Source organism: Protopterus annectens, chromosome 11.part0 (assembly GCF_019279795.1).
Source record: "Protopterus annectens isolate FY-2018-M chromosome 11.part0, PAN1.0, whole genome shotgun sequence".
Lineage (NCBI taxonomy): Eukaryota > Metazoa > Chordata > Ceratodontiformes > Protopteridae > Protopterus > Protopterus annectens.
In genome coordinates this window covers 407,730,563-407,747,232 of record NC_056745.1, presented here as the reverse complement: position 1 = coordinate 407,747,232, position 16,670 = coordinate 407,730,563, and the positions used below count along the sequence as shown (strand labels likewise).

General features: G+C 36.3%; 1 protein-coding gene across 3 annotated transcripts in view; it reads right to left on the bottom strand.

Moving 5' to 3' along the window:
- The window catches only part of CCDC87 (coiled-coil domain containing 87), a 1,578,580-nt gene that overhangs the window by 781,351 nt on the left and 780,559 nt on the right, over positions 1-16,670 (bottom strand). The window lies entirely within an intron of this gene.

Below are 16,670 nucleotides of genomic sequence, written 5' to 3'. Positions count from 1 at the left end.
ACTCTGATCATTACAGCTATTTATAATTGTAAACCCTCCACGTTTCCTTCCACCATTGCCATTTTGTGGACGGATTATTAGGGGGAGAGCAACTTTTTGAGACAAAATTGGGGACAGTTGAGAGGTTTGGATATTCCTAATTCTATAAAGCTATTTATTTGCATGTACCTCTCAACCTCAATGCAGGAAATCTGGACAAGGCCAAATATATTGGGGGAACATACAACACAGTAGTGAAAATTGCTCTTGTATAAACTTAGTTGATAGAATAACAGGTCTTGCTTTAACATGCATTTTTCGGAAGGCTATGACATCTGCAGCTCAATGTCTGTCATTATTTAGTGATTTCATTCCTAAATGATTTGCCAGAAAACCACAAATTTTATGAGGAACAAACCAAAAATAAGAAGCAAAAGTCTATTCATTCTGCAAAAATCTGGACAGTTGAGAGGTATAGTTCAGCCGGGGCTGTCTTTGAGTTTGCTGCCCTTCCCCCTCACAAAATCATGGTCGAATGGAGCCTCCCCCCTGCAGCCATTCCAATGTCCCATTCCCTGGTTATTTCACCCAATTTACCATAAACACTGTAATGTGCATACTGCTTTACTTCTGAGATGATTTGGATTTCATTTGAAAGTTTTATTTTGCATTTTACAGCACAAACACTAATAGATATCTACTAAACAAAGCAATGCAGTCTCACAATGAAAATAGACTTAGCATTAAAACTTCTCTGCCCTTGAAACTCACATTCATTGAAACAGCATTGAAACCCACATTCAAAGAAAATACATTTTGCCAATGGCAGATAAAGATTAACTATGGGCTGTTTTCAAATCATAGGCCCCTTGCACACGAAACATACAGGTGCTCTTTGATACACCTTCCTGATTGCATTAAATTGTATTGCTTGTACAATACAGTACAGTTGTTAGAGGGCATTTTAAATGTATTGTTTTGAACATTTTCCCAGTAAACAATGAAACAAAATGCATGCACCAATAATGACAAAACTGCCCAATTCAGAACATTTACATCATAAAAGTCTACTCAAACTTCTACAATCCACCAGTATCAGTAAATATGCACAATCTCTGAAAGCTAAATAACTCCACATTAAAGTGATCTGTAACTAATGAAGAGGTTGCTGTGAGTAAATAACTTTATATTTCATTGTTTCATCTACAAATAAAGTGCCTGTTGCCCTTGAGGAATAAATTGCTTATGCTACATTAAAAAATGATAAGCTAGTAATACTGCAATAAGGAATGGATGGCAAACTGATAACAGGTTCATAGTTACTAGGTATCTTCACCAAAAGGGGCTGCAGCATCTACCCCTTTACAAAACAGTACAGTATAAGCAATGGAGCTACATACTGTGGGAGTAGAACCCACAGCCTTCTGCATCAAAAGCAAGTATACTACCTGTTGTGCTATTAACAATGCAAGCAGACTCAGCATAAGCAACACTAAACTTATCTTCCCCTGTAGCTCTCAGATCCTTGTAAAATCTACTCAACACTCAGCTGTATCTCTGAACTTTGCAGCACAAAAAATCTGGAAAAAGCCAAAATTTATTGGGGGGGGGGCAAAAGATCAAAAACCAGGGACACATTTTAAACATTGCTTGTATAATCTTGGAAAGTTGCTAAAATAAAATACTGTGTTACCACCATACATTTCACTGTCAAGTCTTGAACCCAAGACCCTTTGTAAAACAGTCACAGCAACATATCACTATGCCAAATCAGCTGTTTTGTGAAAGAAAGGAAGATTGAAATTTAAATGGCTACCATTTAGTGAATTCAGTTCTCACCATAGCTGTCAAGCTTAGCACAAAAAACCTCGATGAAGTCAATAATGGGGGAATACAGTCCCAAAAATAGGGACGAATTTCAAATATCCATCTTATAAACTTAGAAAATTGCTAGAATAATAGGTTTTGTGTTACCATGTACTTTCTTAAGAATATGAAGTCTGACATTCAAATGCTTGTCATTTTTATTTATTTCACATTTGTTAACCAGGAATGTCTGACATGGAACAAAAGCCAATTTTCAGCAGAGGCCCAGGAAGAAACATTCCAGACACATGTCTTTGTAAGATGGGAGGACACCACAGCACACCCACACAAACACGGGGAGGACATGCAGACTCAACCAAGCAGGCACCCCAGCCAAGAATCAAACCAGAGAACCTGTAGCTGTCAGGCAACAATGCTACCACTGCACTACTGACTGTGTAAATACAAAAATACAGTCAGAAACCAAAGATTTTATGAGGAACAGAACATAACAGAACAAATATGAGGCAGAAATCTGCAAATTTTTTACAAATGGTGGTGGGTAGGGAATTCAGGCTCTTGCCACCTGGGCCCAAGGTACAAGTTTCAAGCCTGATTCTCTACTCATCACCATATAGCAACTGGGGCATTTCTCTCTCACACATCTACACACACACACACACACACACACACACACACACACACACACACACACACACACACACACACACCAAAGGGTGACACCTATCTATAAAACCAACTTCAGGTTAAAGGAATTACACACAATATATTCAACAGAATTGTGCTACAGAGCAAACAGGACAACTATGAAAAGCAGCCGCAACAGAAGAATGCCATATGAACTCAAGAAAGAACTAAAGCTGACATCTTATTAAAGTTATTACTATATATTCCATAACACTGGACAATTAAAAAAAACATTGGACTTTTCTATGAAACATTTCATTCCATGCAAGCCATGAAATGTAAAGAATTTTCAGAGGATGGTAAGAAAGATTACAAAAACTGTACACAGACTCATTTGCCTCTTGTACCATATATTCCACTTGCCCCCACCCCAGCAGCATTATTTCCTTAAAAACTTCAAACCATACCCCGTCTAATTTGTCCTGTTGCTGTCCATCATCACAACCAATCAGATATTTTTTTCTTATAGCTTCAAGCCACACATCATTTCATTTGGCCAATTGCTAACTATTTTCATACCTAGTTTGATACATTTCTATCTGAGTAAACTACCAGCACTACTTAACTGTGCTGCAAAAATTAGTGTGTACCACTAATTTCTTTATCTTCCATTAGTATACTTTTATGCTGCACAAATTATTGTCCCCTCTATTCCAATACTTTTCTCTGCCACAGCATTTCTAAATATTCTATTCTGTCTTCACTCTGATCTAGCATTTTTCTCTAACACATCAATTTTAACTATTGTACTATCTCTTTACTAATGATTTACATGTTTTACTTTACTATTATCCATCAATATAATTAATGCGCTTAGTATAACACCCTGGTTTATACACTTCCTGAACCTGAAACAAACAACACAATAAAACAAAGTCAGTATGACAAACCCTAATGTTTATGTTAGTATGCACATATGGAGGAGGGGTCAGTCAACCAACATCTTAATCAATTAAAGGCAGAACCGTATTACCATTATAAAGTAACTGTCAGAAATATAAACAGGTTGTGAGAGTACCAGATCCAAGCAGATCCAAGCCTATTACTGGGAAAATACAGTCCTAGATACAGTTATCACAAACATGGCTGATAAATAATCAACACAACAAATTCTCTGACATAATAAGATTGACTATTGTTCATTTCCTACTGCCTGGAAATTTAAAGTTGAAAAACTACCTCCCTGCCTCATGCTAACAGTATAATTTCTGAAGCCAGCTAATCACTATAGAAAACAGCTACAGTTCATAAACTGAAGCAGGTATGCAATTATGAAGATATATTTAACCTTCAATAATATAGTATTCTCCATATAAGCTAACCTATTCCATCTATAAAACCAATGAGTCTCCAGTAAAAAAAATAAATAAAGCAAGAGACAAAGCATGAGTACATGAAGAAAAGGACATTAGTAACCAGAGTAAAAGAGAGCTCTTCCAAAGGCTATGCAAAGGCACCAGAATAAACATCAACACAACTAAAGTTCTGTTGCTCTCTTTGGAGTAATCTATTCAGGGAATCAAATGTGTTCTGGCAGGCAATTACAAACATAAGTACCAGTAAAATATTTCCAAACATTACAACTAATGTACAGTCCATTACAAAAAATATTACTTGAGTGAAAAACAAAATATACTCCCCTCCCTCTCTCCTTCAACAAAATTCTTTAACAGCATTCCTTGCCCACCATATACACCCCTACACCCAGGAACTATTGCATAAAATATGGTAGAGTTACAACCCAGGTTTCTACATATTATACCCCAAATTACTAAGAGTTGACAGTACCATTCTAAGCTACCCATCATAACATATATTCAGTCTCATTCTCACTACCAAATCCATTTCACCCACTCATTAATATTGCCCTTCCCCAGAGTTATCACTTCCTTCACAGTCACTGACTCCTGATTGATGGTCAACCCCTGCATTAGAGCCAACACTCTGGAACAGCTAATCTTTAGACAAATACTTCAATATAATCACAAGGATGATATACTCTCAGCATGGACTCTGTCTCAGCTACAGTACACTAACAGCATTAGATACTTTAGCTAACCAAATCTATACCAGTATAGAAAACAGACTATTCACAGGTGCCATTTCCCTGGATCTTAAACATACCTTTGAAACTGTGGACCACCATCTACTACTTCTACAGCTGAACAAAACTGGATTTTGATAACAGGACAATTACTGTATACCTTAATAATGCTATCACAGAGATAGGGGTACAGAAGGAGGAGTTCCACAGGGCTCATTCACAGTAAGTATTCCTTCCTGCAGCTCGTCACACACACTCTGTCAGTTCCATACCTTAAAGTAAGTATTCCTTCCTGCAGTTCGTCTGTAAAGTCCGCGGATGTTGTAGTCCAAACATCCAAAGTCAGTAAATCCAAGTATTCCTTCCTGCAAAGCCCGTGCTGAGATTTCCTGCAATGCGGATGTTGCAGTCTGAGCAAGTTCTTCCCACAAGAGCAGGCTGGGTAGCACCCAGCCTGCGGACATTGCAGTTCGATCCCTGTCCAGTCTATGCAGTTGTATCTGCATAGACTTCTGGGATATGCTGCTGAATCCTTGCCTTCCTAATCTGGACCACTGGTGAGACAGTCTGGATTCTGTGCACATGCTCCAGACTGGTTCACCAGCAGTCCGGATATCGGAAATGCCGCAAGTACGCATGCGTGATGTTCCATGATCCCTTTTTGTTTTTATTATTTTCTTTTCTTTTCTTTTTGTTTTACAGCTGGGGGGCTGCAGTCCTGCAGCCCAATAGCATGAGCTGCCCCTGTTTAGAAGTGTGAATTAAAATTACTCTAGAGTGGCAGCTAAGGATACGATATGTGGGAAGAGACTAAGCAAAATATAATACAAAAACTGAGAAAATGGAAGATTTGTTATATGGATATGGTTAGTAAGATACAAGCAGTTAAAACATTTTTCATCCCTTTAGTCTTATACACAGGTCAGGCATATGTTTATCAACCAGAGGAGAACTTGTTGATAGCAATTAATAAAGAGCTGAAAGACTTTATCTGGGAGAGGAAGGTGGCAAGAGTCAAGTGGGATAAGCTGATTCTTTCAGTAGAGCAGGGCAAATTGGGATTTTTCCCAATCTGAATGGGTATTTCAGAGCTTTACAGTTAAGACTCCTGTATCTAGCCAAAGCAGAAAACTGTAATTCAAAGTGGAAAGGGATGATTATGAAACTGGGGGGGGGCAGGCTCAAAAAACAAGGAGAGACTAGGATTTTGGATGCAGGCCTTTAAGGAGAATAACAATAATTATACAGAATATTATATCCATACAGTAGCAGAAAGTATTATAAGAACTAAACCAACATGGGAATGGAGAAAAGAGATTCTGCTGCTAGGGATGACTGAAATTAGGGATACAGACAACAGGCAAGAGGGGGATGGAACTTATTGGAGAAAACTGGCAAAGGAACCAAGGTATTGGGAGCAAATAACTAGAGAGGGAAAGATGACAGAATGGGAAGATGCCAAGAATGTATTTGGACTGCAGGTTAGAAATTAGCCTTCCCCATCAGGGATTGATATCAGAGTATAGGCAAAGAGAAAGACATAGTGGGGTTCTAAACAAAAGACCAGCACTGGTCAAGATTTTAATATAATCTAGAACAGAAGTTGCCATTAAAAAAAGAATAATTAGTAGACCATATAAAATATTGCATGATAATTATAAGAACCAATCAGAGGAAGTTAGAAAGAATTGGGATGAGTGACTGGATAAGCAATTCACAAAGAAACAATGGGAGGATATATGTATGTCTCCCAAATATGTAACAAAATCTAGAATATTTAGGATTTTTGCCTGGAAATGTTTACACGGATATTTTTATATCCAAAGTAGACTCCAGAAAATTTTTTCTCAGGCAGACAGCAAATGTTGGAGGTGTGAAGGAGAAGAAAGAAGTAACTGGTAACATATTTTCTGGGAGTGCGGTGAGTTGGCAGACTTTAAGGATTCCTTGTGGGATGCACTGTCGGAGATGCTGGGTGAACAGACTGGTCTGATGAAGGAGATGATTTTTCTGAGCTATGATACAGAATTAGAATTGCCTAGACATGGTAATGCTGTGTCTAATAATGGTGGCTGCCAAAAATGCAATTACTAGAAAATGGAAATCAGAATCTAAACCAACTATATTGGAAGTAGTGAATATAATAACATAAATAAAACAACTGGAATGGAGATCTTTAGAAAAGGGTAGAAGCAAACCACATAGGAAAAAAATGGGAATTGTGGGAACAGTACATATATGAGAGCAATGAGGTTTAAAAGGCCGCAGGACTTAAATGAGTTATGTAATGTTTGAGTGAGAAAGATTGGGTAGATTATAATTGACATAAAATGCTTGCAACTAGAAGTGTGTTGGTGTGGTTTGTTTTAATTTATACAAATGTATGATTGCCTATATAGTAAGTGATGGTTTGATAAAGATGTTTCTTGTGTAATAAAAAAGGCAAGAATTGAATAATGTGTGTATATATATATATATATATATATATATATATATATATATATATATATATATATAGCAATATATGTGAAGCATAATGTTTGTTATGTTAATATAGTTTGATTAGTTTTATATGAATGGAAATGTGTCTGTGTCACGTGATAATTCAATAAAGGTGTTTAAAAAAGGGAGCCATGGTGGGAGGGGGTCACATGGTCTCCTGAACAGTCATTCAGACTTGTTGGACTGTCTCTGGTTTTGGGAGGTTCAAGGCCTCTTTTTTGAACCCCCCTTGCCATTTCTTCTTAAACTTCTGTTTATCTTTAATTTGTTGAGGCTGTGTATTCTGCTTTTTGCTATCATTGGACGAGAAGTTAGAAAACCCATTGAACAATTTACAAAAGGAGGACTGAAAAATCTTACAGATACCCTGGATCAGCTTACCCCTTTCATTACACTCTTTGATCAGCTTTGCAGTAGAGGAGCCAAACACTAAATCGCTATCACAGGTGAATTTAAAATCTCATTTTTAACATCATCTGGGAGGTTCTCAGAATGCAGCCATGTAAACCTCCTCAAAACAGTACCTGTGGACATGGCCCTGGAAGAAGTATCAACCAAATCATATACATACTATAAACAATGAGTAGTGATTTGTGCAATGGAAGGAACTAAATTATAAAGCAGATTTTTCCTCATAAGAAAAAACTGCAAATAAAATGTTCCTCATACTTTCGTAATTAGTCAGAACAAACTTTAACAGATGAACCTCACAACTGAAAATTCTGAAATTCAAAGTCGCAGAAGTATATACTTTTTCCCCAATCCTTATCAATAATTTTTCCATCCTTATCAGAAAGAGTAGGAGTGGAAGTAACTAAGTGCTTAGCAGCAGTGAGATCAATAAAGCTATAGCTGCTGCTTCAGATTTGGGAATACTGTATAAAAATTTAAAAAACTGAGGAACTTTAAACATCCTATCTGCCTCTTTAGTTACAACCGGTTGACTATCAGGAAAACTGCAGGCAGTGACACACACATCCTCTACAGTAGACAGAACAGGAGGAATGGGTTTAGGTTCTGGAAAATCCTTCTCTAACAACTCATAATATTTTCTGAGGGACTGAGAAACCTCAGTGTTCTCCCACTGTAAACACTGGTACATTCTAGCAACAGTTTCAGAGAAAGAGAAGCCCCTCAAAGTAAGAAACAGAAATTAAACTCTCCTCTGGGTCTGAATCAGAAATCGGAGGAGAAAAACAATGTATTTGTGTCTTCATCATCCTGTTTAGATTCAGAATCTTGAATCTCATCAGGAAAAAAGGTATCCCTTTTTCTATTATCAGAAACTACTTTTACAAGTAGGCTCAACAGCCTGAATTAAACCCCCGAGTCAGAACCAGTTAACTACATTTGTCCAAAGAAATTTGAGGAGTAATAGATACATGCTTAGTTTTCTGTTTATTTTTGACAGGAAACATAAGGCCAACTGTGGTATTAATGGTGGCAGCTGCTACCCAGGGATGTACACAGCATTCTGACACAACACGGAAACAATTCCTGTTCCCTTTCCCATGACCAAGGGTGGCTCTGCTTGCCCAGTGAGGCGGCCCCAACAGCCGCAGAGGCCATGGATAACCCCTAGTAAATAGTAAATAGTAAATAGTGACAGTAGGTGCTACACCAAAGTGTCTGAGGTACAAACACTTCTCAACTGTCCAGATTTTCACAGAATGTCCAGATTTTTGACTCATATTTTTGGTCTGTTCCTCATAGAATTTGTGGTTTTATGACAAATAACTGGTATGTACTGAGGATTTAAATCATTAAATAATGGCATACCTTTGGGTTTCAGACTTCAAATACTTCAAAATGTATATTAAAACACACCCTGCTACTCTAGCAACTTTCTGTGTTTATAAGAGCAATATTTAAAATATGTCCCTCTTTTTGAGCCGCTGTCCCTCCATTTTGTTGGCCTTTGTCCACATTCTTGCACTAACAGGTTGAGAGGTAGGGAGGTACAACAAATGGCAATAGACAGTCACCCACCTGCAGCTGAGGCAAATTTCCAGTCTGCTGTGGTGTAAAAGGCTGTTTGCTTAACTTTTTGTTTTTGTAGATTGTTCCTTGGTCAAGCTAAAAATGATGTCTCTTTCCCGGGAAAGACAAGCAGCAAATGCCAGTAAATACTACAAGTCTTTAAACTTTACTTTTTGACAGAAAAACACAGTAAAAGACTTCGAAGATGGCTGCACACTGATCAACAGCTTGTTTCATCTCTCCCGGTGTGAAAAAAGAAACCAAGAGGTAAGGGCCAGAAACTCTGCAAGTTTTAGTAAATTCAATTACTGTCTAATAAGTACACAATCTGAATACCAGCAAAGACGAAAGTTAAATCAACTAGAAAAGATGAAAAGAAAACAATGATGGGAAACAATCTTGTATCTGTTCAGCAAAAATCAGTTCAAACTCCAGTTTTGATGCAAGATATGGTTTCCAGTAATCGAGGAAAAAAATGTCAAATGTACTCAGAGCTGATTAAAATAAATGAAACATTGAGGTATATCAACTCAAATAATGAAAGGCTGAAAAAATGGGAGAAGCTTTAAACTGCTGTTCAGATGAACTGATAAAGCTGCAAAAAAGCAGAGAGTGAAATGAAGAAAAGGCTGCATGAATATAAGAATGGTCAAGAAGTGCTGTTTCAAAACACGTTAGAGTTAGGGGAAAGAGCGTGCAGGGAAAACCTGAGATTTTCTGTTGTACCAGCAAAACTAGAAGAACACACTGTATTATTATTATTTTTTTTTTTTTATGAAAGCACAAATAAGCAACCGGGCTGATATTCCACATCAAGATTTGTCATTTGAAAGGGCGCATCATGTCTGTGCTCTAAACCTGGTAATGAAAAAGCAGTCAAGACCTGTATTAGTAAAGAAGCAATCATACAAGAAGAAAGAAATGATCCTGACAAAAAGTGGCAAAAGGGTGAGTATTAAAACTTGAAGAAAGTAGAGAATGTTTGTGGAAAAAGATTACTCGCTGTACACCAGGCAAAAGAGAAGCAAATGTATCCCAGCAGAGACGCATGTGTGAGATTCAAGCTACTATGCCCATCTGTCTTCAGAATATATTTTCCCCTGAGGAATCAAAATCATCTTTGATATAGAACAGGGTTTGGTGTAAATAAAAAAGTTTGTCCAACAAAAAGTGAGCCATTTAACAGAAGGGGAATCTGCTTCTCATTCATCTGATAATAAAGCTTATACAGAGAATTTGCCAGTGAAACCTTTATCAATGCTTGATAGAAAAAAAATCACAGGAGCTGACTAGAAGAATCGAGAGTACCTTGGACTTGAACCTGAGTCTGGAGTTTGGAGATGGAGAAGAGTAGAAATAAGTTAGTGAATACATAGGAGACTAGAAAGCATCAGTTACATTTGTGAAATATGGCTTTACAAGTAAAACTGTACTAACTGAACGTTTTTGTTAACTTTGTTAAACTTGTGTGGGACTGAAACGTATATGCCCCACTTCATGTCATTACTCCTTGGAAGGACAGTGAAGGGAAAGAGAGAGGGGAAAAAAGAAAAATAAGTGTAAGTAAAACAATTTATGTTCTTAATAGTATCTGTATAAAGCATTTCATGATATAAATTGCATGTTATATCATAAAGCATTTTTAGTTATTGCATGTAATAAAGATTTTAAAGTAAACAAGTGCATGTTTTTTTCTTTTTCTTTTAGTTGTAAGAAATGTAGGTATCACAATGTAAAAAGAGAAGAGAGGCCTGACAAAAGCATAAGTTAATATGTTGTAATCTTGAGTTGCTTATATGGAAGATAGGGTGTAAAATTGCACTCTTACTTTTCTATAAGTGAATGTCTGGATTAAGGCCTTTGGCTTAATCTAATAAAATGTTTTTGTGTAAGCAAGTAAATAACAGGACAATGAATGAAAAGTTTTCCTTTGGCAAATAAATATTCAGTGTAAGTTGAAAATTTTGCAGAGCTGTACATTTGGTATGTGTGTTTCCATGGAGACAAACTGACTATAGGGGAAGCAATAAAAGCCAGAACAGTTTTTTAAGGCTAAAGGTTAATGTTTTCTGTTTTTCACCTCTGGGAGGGAAATGAAGATAAGATAAGAACAGACAGCAATTAGTGTAAGTAGGAGCACAGGCTGTAACATGTTTTAGCATGGATAACTTTAATGTTAGGTTAAGTTATGCCTGTGTGTGCAGCTGTCAATTTGGGGCAATTGTAGGTTTAAACTTCATTACTTGGAGTTGTACATAGCTTTGTGTGTTTGTTTTAAGTTAATAGGATATGGAGGTATTTTGTGTGTGTGTGTGTGTGTGTGTGTGTGTGTGTGTGTGTGTGTGTGTGCGTGTGCGTGTTTTTTTTGCTTGAGGATTTTCAGTAAAACAAAAAGTCTTGTAAAATGGGGCATATTTTCAAATGTAGATAACAAAAAACAGCAGTGTAAGAGATCAATCTGACAAAAAATAGTGGGTGCATGTAACAGAAAAGCTGGTAATGGACATTTAAAAAAGCTATCATATATAATATGTGGGAATAACAACTTCTTATCATAATTGCTACTACTCTGGAATGTGAATGGCCTCACAGGTATAGACAAACGTGTAAGAGTAATGAATTATATTAAAAACTGAAGACTGCAAATAGAAATGCTACAGCAGAAAAATTGGAAAGAGGTGACCAAATAAAGTTGATAAAGAAAGGGTTTCAGTAAGGATATTCAGCAGAATATCATGGACAAAAGAAAATGTGGGTGCTTATGCTAATTTCTTGAGAAGCTCCAGTAGTGACATGAGGGGAGAAAATATAGTAATAGTAGATTTGCTGTAGTAAGGAGCTATTGACAAATGTGGATTACCTGGCATGTATTTATATTCCTCTTAAAACTCCTACTATAGACTTAAGAAAATTTTGGGAGACGTAATTAGCTTTCAGCAGGGAATAGTACTTATAGGTGGGGACTGGAACTTGATTTGCAACAGTGAGGATGATATCTGGCAGAGCTAGAAGGGAAAATATAATAAAAGAGGGTAGATTTCCAAAGAAATTTATGAAACTATTTGTTATGGAAGATATGAATTCAATAGTAGAAACTCAAAGAGAATTTACAATTTTTTTCCCAAGGTAAAGTAGCTGGGCTAGACTAGACAGAAATTATATTTCACAGGAACATGTATATTTAATTGAAAGCTTTCACACAGATCCAATAATTATTTCATATTGTGTGCCAATAACAACTAAGATAAAAATGCAGGGTAATGAAGTAAAAATGAGACACTGATGCTTCCCCACCTACATGTTTAAAAGAGAGGAATTTAATTAATTACATCTGAATGACGCCTCCAGGTACATCTGCAGTTAACTCTTACTGACACTTCTAGGTGTTAAATATTGCTTGTTCATATTTGCATCAATAATTCCAAAACTGTGCTATGTACAAGGTTTTAAAAGATTTTGTCTTAAAGCTTACAAAATTCAAACTCAACTGCATTAATATTTGACCTTTGTATAGTGCAGGTAAATAGATACTGTTATTTTTATGGTATTAATTTATATAGATATAATTGCCACATTTTTCTAAATATTTCAACAACCAAGGAACACCGACAAAACTCCTTAGCTTCATATGAAAGCTCTCAGGTAGACAAATAAAATGTTGCTGACAGCATGTATGTAACTTGAGTGGTTGCTGAGATATTGTAAGTTGTTAGTAAATATTACAAATGTAATAGTTAATGGTGTTTACTGTGACTTATAAAATTTGGTTTAACATCTGGAACCTAAAGAATACTGCCACTATAAAAATAGTTTGTGGTGAGGAGTTTGACATTTATACTTATTTCATAAACCCTATGGTTCCAGAAATATGAACAGTTTGAAATGTGAGGACATAATTTGAGTCTGTCAAAAGGCTTAGGCTCCGCCCATTGCAAGTTACATTGCAAACTTCCTGAGCTCCATCAGAGTGAATGAGTTATTGCTAGTGGGTAGAACAAAATAAAAAGTGAAGTTCAAAAATAGAGTAGAAATAAAACAGATATAGTTAATAATTAACAAGAATTATTTAGAGAGGCTGACAATGGTCAAAGTATTGCAGAACAAGGGGAATCTCACAGAAGAAAAAGAAGCGGTGCAACTGCAGACAGCTAAAGAGAAAATAAGGGTGTATTTAGATAACATGCATGAGTTTAAAAAGATAGCTGTTAAGCATTTTTTATAATAACTCCAGCGCACAAAATGCTAGCACAATGACATAGGTAACAGAAAGCAGAAAGGGCTGCTGCCAAACTTAGCAGGCTTATAACAAGAAAAATAACCAGAGATTCTGTAGAGGTATGAGAGATATTTCAGAAATTTTATGAACATCTGTATAAAGCAGAGGATTGTGGAAATCAAGAAAAAGTAGAAACTGAAATATTTATTGAAGACTTAAGTAAGCCAAGGTTAGAGGTAGATGAGACTCAGCAATTAACAGTAAAGAACACCTGACAACCGTGTCCCTTATGGGGAGAGATAACTCATAGTTGCCTGTCCCTTAATGTCCTATTTGGATACAGGACATCATTATTCTTTCAGGAAAACTTGGCTAGGCATCAAAATGCCTCCAGGGTCTTCAGCCTAGTACCAATCTATGAATGTATGAGGAAATGAGATAAAAACAGTGATGTATAATCAATCTGTAGGAAGGTCATTAGGAATAGATAGCATTCCTATGGAAGTTTGGAAATTAGGAGGGAAGAAAATGATGAAGATCTGCAAGGTTTAGTTTAACAGTATTTTAAAAGGGGGGAGCACCAACATCCTGAAATAAAGCTGTGTTGACTGTAATACCTAAAGATGGTAAAGACGCATCAGACCCAGCTTCATATAAGCCCATTTCAACTTTAAACCATGATGATGAAGTGTTTATTTATATAAGCTAAAAGAATGGCAAGGGTGCTGCCAGAATTGATAGATATAGATAAATGTGATTTTGTGGAGGGAAGGCAAATCTTTGACAACATTAATAGAACTATGATGATACAGGGGGAAGCAGAATATAAGAAACATGCTGCTATTGTAGGTGTGTTATTGTTAATGCAGAGAAAGCATTCAACAGATAAGCTGGGATTTTATTAATAGGGAAATGGAAACATTTGTTTTGCCTGATACAATAACAAGGTCAATTAGGAGGGTATATGAGGGATCAGAGACAAAGATTAAAGTGGAAGGGCTCCTCTCTGTGCCTGAACAAAGAACTAGGCAGGGGTGGCCTCTTTCCCCTTTGTTGTTTGCACTATATCTAGAGCCATTTGCAAATAAAATAAGGGACCCAGAAATTCAAGAAAATAACTGGTATGGCAATCAAGAAAAGTTTTCTTTATTTGCAGATGATATTATTTTTTACCTGATAAAACCAGAAAAGAACATCTCAGTGCTGTAGAACATTCTGAAACAGTTTAAAGTTTTTTTTCTGGATATAAAATTAATGAAGACAAAAACAACGGCCATTGCTGTATACTATGTATCCTATACATGAATTGGTTCAGCAAAATTCATATTTATGGGGACATTATAAAATAAAGTATTTATGAGTATGTGTTAAAATGGATTCTGTTATGTCAGCTAAGGATATGTGAGAAGATATGGAACAAAAGATAATACAGAAAACAAGGGAAATGGAATTTCTTGTTTGTGGATATGGGTAGCAAGATGCAAGCAGTGAAGATGTTTTAGTCCCTTTAGTGTTATATACAGGTCAGGCATACTTTTACCAACCAGAGAAGTTGTGGACAGTAATTAATAAAGAACTGAAGGATTTTATCTGGGAGGGGAAGATGGCAACGGTCAAATGGGACAAGTTGATTCTTCCAATATAACAAGGTGCTTTAGAACTACACGGTTAAGGCTTCTCATATGCATAACACAAGCAGAAAGCTATAATTCAAAGTGGAAATGGATGATGATGAAACAGGGAGAAAATTCAAGAAATAAGGAGACAGTGCGATTTTGGATGTAGATTCTTATGGAGAATAGCAACAGCCATACACAATATCATATTCGTAAAATAGCAGAAAGTATTCAAAAAACTTAGCCAATAAGAAAATGGAAAAAGGATACTCTGCCTATAAGGATGACTGCAGTTAGGGGTACAGAGAAAAGGTAAGAGGGGGCTGGAATTTATGGAGAAAACTGACAAAGGAACCAAGGCATTGAGTACAAATAACTAGAAAGGGAATAAAATGGGAAGAGACCAAGAAGACATTTGGGTTGCAGGCTATAGACTGCCTTCACTAGCAAGGATTGATATCAGAGTATAGGCAAACAGAACGAGATAAGGGAATCCTAAGTAACAAACCTACTCTGGTAGAGTTTTTAGTTGAATTTAGAACAGAAGCTACTGTTAAACTGGATAATTATTAGAGCATATAAAATACACCACAATAACATCAGGAATCAATCAGAGGAGGTAGAAAAGATTGGGAAGAGAGACCGGATAAGTAATTCACAAGGAAACAATGGCAAGTCATATATATGTCCCCCAAGTATGCAACAAAGTCTAGAAGATTTTAGATTTTTGCTTGGAAGTGTTTGCATAGGTATTTTTATACCCCAAGCAGACTCCAAAGAATTTTTCCTCAAGTAGATGACAAATGTTGGAGGTGTAATGGTGAAGAAACATAAATGGGAATATATGTTTTTAGAATGTAATGACTTGGTAGACTTTAAAAATTCCCTAAAGAGTGCCATGTCAAACATGCTGGGTGAGCAAATGGGTGTAACTAAGGAAATGTTTTTTTTGAGGTGGGATACAGGATCTAAATGGTCTAGACATAGTAAGGCCTTACTATATTTAATTCTGGTGGCTGCCAGAAAACATTTACTAGAAAATAGAGATCAAAGTCTAAACCAACTGTATTTGAAGGAATGAATATTGTAACACAGATAAAAGTCGAAGTGGGATTTTTTGAAAAGGGTAGGAGCAAACTACATAAAAATGGAAATTGTGGGAGCACTACATGCAGAATAATGTCCTGGAGGAGCAGTAAGGTTTAAGGGAAGGCAGCTATTGAGGAAGTTATGCAATGGCGGACTGATGATAATTGTATGAAAGCAAGTGTGATGTATAATGTTTGTAGCAGTGAACATGTTATCATGATTTTTTTCTTTTATATAAATGTATCTCTGGCTATGTCTTAACTGATAATTCAGTAAAGGCATTAATAAAGAAAAAAAGACAGTAAAAAGCACTTTCAAACACTTTGCCAGCTCCACAGATGTAAAATAAACACAATATCTCCACAGAATTTTTTTTTTCAGTTAATTTACACAACTTTTAAACTGACATGAAAGTGTTCCCATTTAAAAGTATGATACAGTCTCATGACAATCTGTTAAAATACAAAATTCCTAGTTTAAAATAACTTTTCTGATGAGGAAATTGATAAAACAGCAACAATATTTAGAAAACAGAAGGTTCTAGAGGAGCACACTCTTCGGAGGCAGTAAAGCTCTGAAGGGCTTGACTCCCACACTTGTCTTTTATCAGTTCAGCTTGAATTGCCTAACAGTTCTGGCATGTAGAAGATAGCCTGAAGCTCTGAAAGTTGGTCAGCTGTTATACTCTTGGCAGGATATAACCCACATAGCTAAGGCTACTGCAGCAGTG